We start from the raw sequence: 7,222 nt of genomic DNA, 5'->3' as shown, positions 1-7,222 counted from the left end.
GGTCAGACCCCTGCTGTCTGATCACCGTGGCCAGCTAAGCTCAGGGCTTGCAGGTGCCACCTGGGGCAGTGCTGTGACCACAGGTCACCACCGGGTGACCACAGGTTGAAGGTGTCTGCTGCTGCTGCCCTCCCCTAGTACCAACAGCTGCAGCCAGAGGTTCTGGAGTTTGCTGTCTTCAGACCAGCCTGTGACTCTAAGGCTGTTACCCACTCATGCTCTCCCCTCAAGCTTTCCCTCTCATGAGTCACAAAACATAGTGGGGGGTGGCTAAGGGGCTGGCTAAGGGGGAGGGGACGCTTGAACCTGGGAACAGCATCCTAAGAAATGGGGGTGTCAGCTTCTTGGCGGGGGGTGCTTCCACCCCAGGGGTTCTGCAGACAGGCTTCTGGACCCTGGTCTGGCATCACTTCTGTGGAAGGACCCGGTTCTAAGGTTCTCCAGAGAAACAGAACCAAGAGGTAATGTTTGTATCAGCTGTGTCTCTTTCTGTAAGCCTACATTTATATCTGTATATCAAGAGAGATGTGTTTTCAGGAACTGGCTCACAGAGTGTGGGGGTGTAAGTCTGAAATCTGCAGAGCAGGCCAGCAATCTGGAGACCTGGGAAAAAGTGATGTTTGGTGGCGAAATCCCTTCTTCCATGGTCCTAGGAGCAGGGGATGGGGGGTGGGGATGGGAGTGGACAGGTAGGGAAGGATCTCCGTCTTTGCTCTTAGGGCCCCAGATACATGAATGAGGCCTTCCTACATTTTGACAGATAATTTGCTTTATTCAAAATTAACTGATTTAAGTGTTAACCACATTTTAAAAATATCCTCACAATAATACCTAACTTGTATTTGACAAAATATCCGAACACCATAACTTAGTCAGGTGGACACATAAAAGTGATCATTGCAGACTCCTTCTCTGTGCCCAGGCATTTCTAACCTTTTTTATGGTGGTTTAAGATGAGATGTTATTTTTCAGAATCCCTTTCCAGTTATTTTACATATGTGAATACATGTAAGTTCACCAGTATTTTCAGATCAAAATTAAAATGCGGTGACCTTATAGTACAAAGAGCAGAGAAGCTTCGACTCATGTCTAAAACTGTGGTTAATTTCACTACAAATGGCTTAAACTGAGGAGGATCAAAATTTTTTTTCTCTTCACACAGCCTACTTTGGAGGCTTTTCAGCACACAGTGGCGACGCCTTGTGGTCAGTTTTGCATCTTGTCATCGCTGTGGCTTGAAACCAGGGTGTGGACCCCTTCTCCTGCCTCACTTCTCTGACTGCCAGAGTCAGGAGAGACGGTCCAGGTGTGACAGGGTTAACTTGGGCTGTGGTCCCCACCTTGATCACCCACCCGCCCCCTGCAGTGAAGTTTGATGCGTCTGTGGGCAGTAAACTCACTTAGAGGCCCAAGGTGCCAAGAGTGAGAGCCCTTCCTTCCTTCACCTGAGGAGATATTGGAAGTGAGGCTGGTGGCTGGGGGGTGAAGAGTGGGAGGCGTGTTTTAGTTACTGTAATCGCAAAAGCAATTCCACCCCATAGTGAAAACAGACAACACTGCAGTAAGTAAGTAAGAGGTGACATCCTTATCCAGGACTGAGGTGCACTAAGAAAATCATCTTACATATTTACCCCCATAATTATCATTTCTAGAGCTTGTCATTCTTTTGTGTAGATCTGTGTTTCCATCTCTTATTGCTTTCAGTATGAAAAACTAGCTTTATCATTTCGTGTGTGGGTCTGCTGCTTCTAGCTTTTGTATTTCTTAAAAAAAAATTATCTCCTTAAAAAAAAAAAAACTAATATACTTCATTTTTGAGAGTAGTTTTAGGTTTACAGAAATATTGAGGGGGTAGTATAGAGACTTCTCACATAATCCTCTCTTTCCTGCAGTTTCCTCTATTATTAACATCTTTCATTTATGTGGTACATTGTTACAACTGATGTACCAATATTGATACACTATTAAAGTCCACAATTTACATTAAGGTCACTCATGGTGTTGTACATTCTATGAGTTCTGACAATGCACATGCCCTATAGCCACCAGTATGGTATCACACACAATAGCTTCACTGCCCTAAAAGCCCTATGTGGTGTTTCTTTATCCACCTTCCCCCACCCCACAAGGGCTTCCCTTGTGGCTCAGCTGGTAAAGAATCTGCTACAATATGGGAGACCTGGGTTCTATCCCTGGGTTGGGGAGATCGCCTGGCGAAGGGAAAGGCTACCCACTCCAGTATTCTGTCCTGGAGAATTTCATGGACTGTATAGTCCATGGGGTTGGAAAGAGTCAGATACAACTGAGCGACTTTCACTTTCCCCTCACCCCATCCCTGGAAACCACTGATCTTTTTACTGTTTCTACAGTTTTGCTCTTTCTAAAATGTCATATGATACAGTATGTATGGAACCACACAATCTGTAGCCTTTTAAGACTGGTTTCTTTCATTTAGAAATAAGCATATAAGGTTTCTCCCTGTCTCTCCATAGCCTGGTAACTCATCTCATTTTAGTATATGTGCTGCCGAAAGCGAGCACAACTCATCTCATTTTAGTGCTGAATAATATTCCACTGTCTCAATGTACCACAGTTGTGTACAAAAACTGGCAATTATGAATAAATTGCTATAAACATTCCTGTGCAGATTTCTGTGTGTACACAAGTTTTCAGCTCCTTTGGGTAAATACCGAAGGAGAAACCGCCGTATCTAATGATAAGACTGGTTTACTTTGTAAGAAACTGCCAAAGTGTATTTCAAAGTGGCTGTACTATTTTGTATTCCTACCAGAGATGAATTAGAGTTCCCAGTACTCCATTCTAATTAGCGTTTGGTGTTGTCAGTGTTTTGGGTTTTAGCCATTGTAACAGGTGTGGAGTATATCTCATTATTTTAATTTGCATTTCCTGATGACATAGGATGTTGAACATCTTTTTGTATGCTTATTTGCCATCTGTATATCTTTTTTTTGCTGAGTTGTCTGATCAGGTCTTTGGCCCATCTTTTAATTGGGTTATTTAGTTTTTGTTGCTGTTGAGTTTTAAGAGTTCTTTGTATATTTTGGATATAAGTCCTTTATCAGTTATGTGTTTGGCAAATAGTTCCTGTCTGTGACTTATCCTTTCATTCCCTCAATAGTGTCTTTCACAGAGCAGAAGTTTTGAATTTTAATGAAATCTACTTTATCAGTTTTTTCTTTCATGAATCATGTCATTAATACTAAATATAAATATCATTGCCAAGCTGAAATTCTCCCCGATTTTCTTCCGGAACTTTAAGGTGATGACTGTGAGGTTTGTGTGCAGATCCACTTCTGTGTGTGTTTCAGCTGTTCGAGGACCATTTGTTGAAAAGACTGCCCTTTCTCCATTGAATTGATTTGCTCCTTTGTCAAAGAACAGTTGACTGTGTTTGTATAGGTCTTTTTCTGGGCCCTCTATTCTGTTGTGTTGACCTATTTGTCTGTTCTTTAATCAATATCACAACTGGCATCATTACTCATTACTGTAACTTTAAAGTAAGTCTTAAAGTCGATCAGTGTCAGTCCTCTAATTTTATTCTACTCCTTCAATATTGTGTTGGATATCCTTTTTTTTTCCTTACCACATAAACTTTAAATCAGTTTGTTGATATCCGCAAAATAGTGTGCTGGGATTTTGATTGGATTGCACTGGATCTACAGATCAACGTGGGAAGAATTGACATTTTAACAACATTGAGTCTTCCTGCCTGTAAATACAGAATCTCTATTCAGTTATTTAGGTTTTCTTTGATTTATTTAATCAGAGTATTATAATTTTTCTCTTATCCATCTTGTACTTTTTTGGGTAAGATTTATACGTAAGGGTTGTTTTTTTTTTTGGGTGCTAATGTAAATGTTATCATGTTTATTATTTCAAATTCCAATTGTCCATTGCTGGTAAATAGGAAAGAGAGATCTTTTTAAAGAAAAGATTTATTCATTTATTTTATTTTTGGCTGTACTGGGTCTTCGTTGCTACTTATGGGCTTTCTCTAGTTGTGGCAAACAGGAGATACTCTAGTTTCAGTGTGAAGGTTTCTCATTGTGGTGGCTTCTTTTGTTGCAGAGCACAGGCTCCAGGCGGCTCGTGGGCTTCAGTAGTGGTAGTGCATGGGGCTTAGTAGTTCCGAGGCATGTGGGATCTTCCCAGATCAGGCACTGAACCCACGTCCCCTGAATTGCCAGTTGGATTCTTAACCATTGGGCCACTAGGAACATTCCAAAGACAGATTTTTGTCTATTAAAATTATATTCTGGAACCTTGCTAATATCATTTATGACTTTAGGAGGTTTTCGTTTATTTGCTTATGTTTAATAGCAAATAGTTTGGTGTGCATTCTATGTAGACAATCTTGTCATCTACAAAGACAATTATTTCTTCCTTCCAAATCTGTATTCCTTTTTTCCCCTTTTTCTATCCTATTGGATTTTCTAGAGCTCACAGTACAAGTGGTGAGAACTTTCTTTCCTTACTCCCCATTTTATGGGAAAGTATCTTTTCACCAATAAGTATGATGTTGGCTGTGGTTTCTTGTAGATGTTCTTTATCAAGTTGAGAAAGTTTCCCTATAATTCTAGTTTGCTTAGAGTCTTTATAGTGAATGGGTATTGGATTGGTCAGATGTTTTTCTGTGTCTATTCAGTTCAGTCGCTCAGTCATGTCCGACTCTTTGCGACCCCATGAACTGCAGCACGCCAGTCCTCCCTGTCCATCATCAACTCCTGGAGTCCACCCAAACCCATGTCCATCGAGTTGGTCATGCCATCCATCCATCTTATCCTCTGTCATCCCCTTTTCCTTCTGCCCTCAATCTTTCCCAGCATCAGGGTCTTTTCAAAAGGTCATCAGGGTCAGCTCTTTGCATCAGGTGGCCAAAGTACTGGAGTTTCAGCTTCAGCATCAGTCCTTCCAGTGAATATTCAGGACTGATTTCCTTTAGGATGGACTGGTTGGATCTCCTTGCAGTCCAAGGGACTCTTGAGTCTTCTCCAACACCACAGTTCAAAAGCATCAATTCTACGGCTCAGCCTTCTTTATAGTCCAACTCTCACATCCATACATGACCACTGGAAAAACCATAGCCTTGACTAGACGGACCTTTGTTGACAAAGTAATGTCTCTGCTTTTTAATATGCTATCTAGCTTGGTCATAACTTTCCTTCCAAGGAGTAAGTGTCTTTTAATTTCATGGCTGCAGTCACCATTTGCAGTGATTTTGGAGCCCAGAAAAATAAAGTCAGCCACTGTTTCCACTGTCTCCCCATCTATTTGCCACGAAGTGATGGGACCAGATGCCATGATCTTAATTTTCTGAATGTTGAGCTTTAATCCAACTTTTTTGCTCTCCTCTTTCACCTTCATTAAGAGGCTCTTTAGTTCTTCTTCACTTTCTGCCATAAGGATGGTGTCATCTGCATATCTGAGGTTATTGATATTTCTCCTGGCAATCTTGATTCCAGCTTGTGCTTCCTCCAGCCCAGCGTTTCTCATGACGTCCTCTGCATATCAGTTAAATAAACAGGGTGACAATATACAGCCTTGACGTACTCCTTTCCCTATTTGGAACCAGTCTGCTGTTCCATGTGCAGTTATGTGTCTATTGATATGGTCCTAAGACTTTTTGTTCTTTAGCCTATTGATGTAATGGATTACTCTGAAATGTTAAACTAGCTTTGCATCCCTGGCATAAACTTTACTTGGTTATAGTGTGTAATTCATTCTATGCCTATTGGATTAAATTTGTATATATTTGATTTTTGTGTCTATGTTATTGAGAGATATTAGTTTGTGCTTTCTGTTTCTTGTAATGTCTTTGTGTAGTTTTAGTATTAGGGCAATTCTGCTCTCCTAGAAAGAGTTAGGAAGTGTTACCTAGCTTCTATTTCCCAGAAGAGATCATATAACTGGTATCATTCCTTCCTTAAATATTTGGTAGGTTTCACCAGTAGACCCATCTGTGCCTGGTACTTTCTGTTTTGAAAGGTTATTAATTATTGATTTAATAGATGTAGGACTACTCAGATGATCTATACATCCTTGTATGAGTTCGTTAACTTGTGTCTTAAAAGAAACTGGTTCATTTTTTAATGATCACATTTGTAAGTTAGGGTTGTTCATAATATTTTTTTATTATCCTTTTCATGTTAATAGGAACCATAGTGATGATCCTTATTTTGTTTCTGATAATTAATAATTTGTATCTTTTTTTCTTGATTAGCCTGGCTAGAGGTTTATCAGTTTTATCAAACTTTTCAGAGACCCACCTGTGATTTCACTCATTTCTTCAATTGATTTGTTTTCAGTTTCATTTATTTATGCTCTGATTTGTATTATTTCTTTTCTTCTGCTCATTTTGGATTTAATTCACTCTTTGATGTGTCAACCCCAAGCCTATTGATAGTAATGATCTCAGCTAGGAATGCCTTAGAACTTTCTGGGTGTATATTACTATTAGTGAGCCCCAGAGACATCCCCTCTACTCCTGCTACTGGGGCAATTGTGGCTGGACCGCCCCTTGTGGCTCGTATATGATCACTGGATGCACTTCAGCAAAAACCATGAGGGAATTCTGAGAAACAAGATTTATCACTCACAGGGCCTGGAGGGTACATAACAAACCTCAGGGTCACATAGCAAGGTCAGAGTGGGAGAGGGAGAGCCTGGGGCTCTGTTTTACTAGGGTCTGAGAGTGGAGTATCTGGGATTTCATGGGGTCACTTCCTATGGTGTGCACCCTGACCCCTGGGACCAAGAATAATCCCAGCTTGCCCAACTACTGATAAGTCTGGTAGCCTTGGCAGCGCACTGACATTTCTTTTATAGATGGGGAAACTGCGTGGGCTGGATGCTGTCAGGAAGCAGGGGCATCTAAACCAGCGATACCAGTGAGTGGCAGGGCAGAGGGAAGCTCAGTTGTGCTGACAGAGGAGTGGGGCTCACTGCTGTGGGTTGGGAGAGGGCACGCTGGTGGCACAGGGACCTGGTTTTGGCCTGTGCCTGGACACAATTGTGACATGGCCTTTATCACAGTGCAGCTCCTCTGCCAGGTGTCCGTGTCCAGGAGGACAACCACGGGGCCTTGCTGTGAGTTAGGCCAACTCCCGCCATCCAGGCTGCTCGTTTCCTTCTTGGAGGGCATGCTAGTATCCACTGCAAGGAAATAAGCTCTGCAAAGTGCTCAGCATGACGCTCTACAAAG

The sequence above is a fragment of the Muntiacus reevesi genome, chromosome 2 (genome assembly GCF_963930625.1).
Source record: "Muntiacus reevesi chromosome 2, mMunRee1.1, whole genome shotgun sequence".
In the NCBI taxonomy this organism is placed as follows: domain Eukaryota; kingdom Metazoa; phylum Chordata; class Mammalia; order Artiodactyla; family Cervidae; genus Muntiacus; species Muntiacus reevesi.
This window is presented reverse-complemented; position numbering follows the sequence as displayed.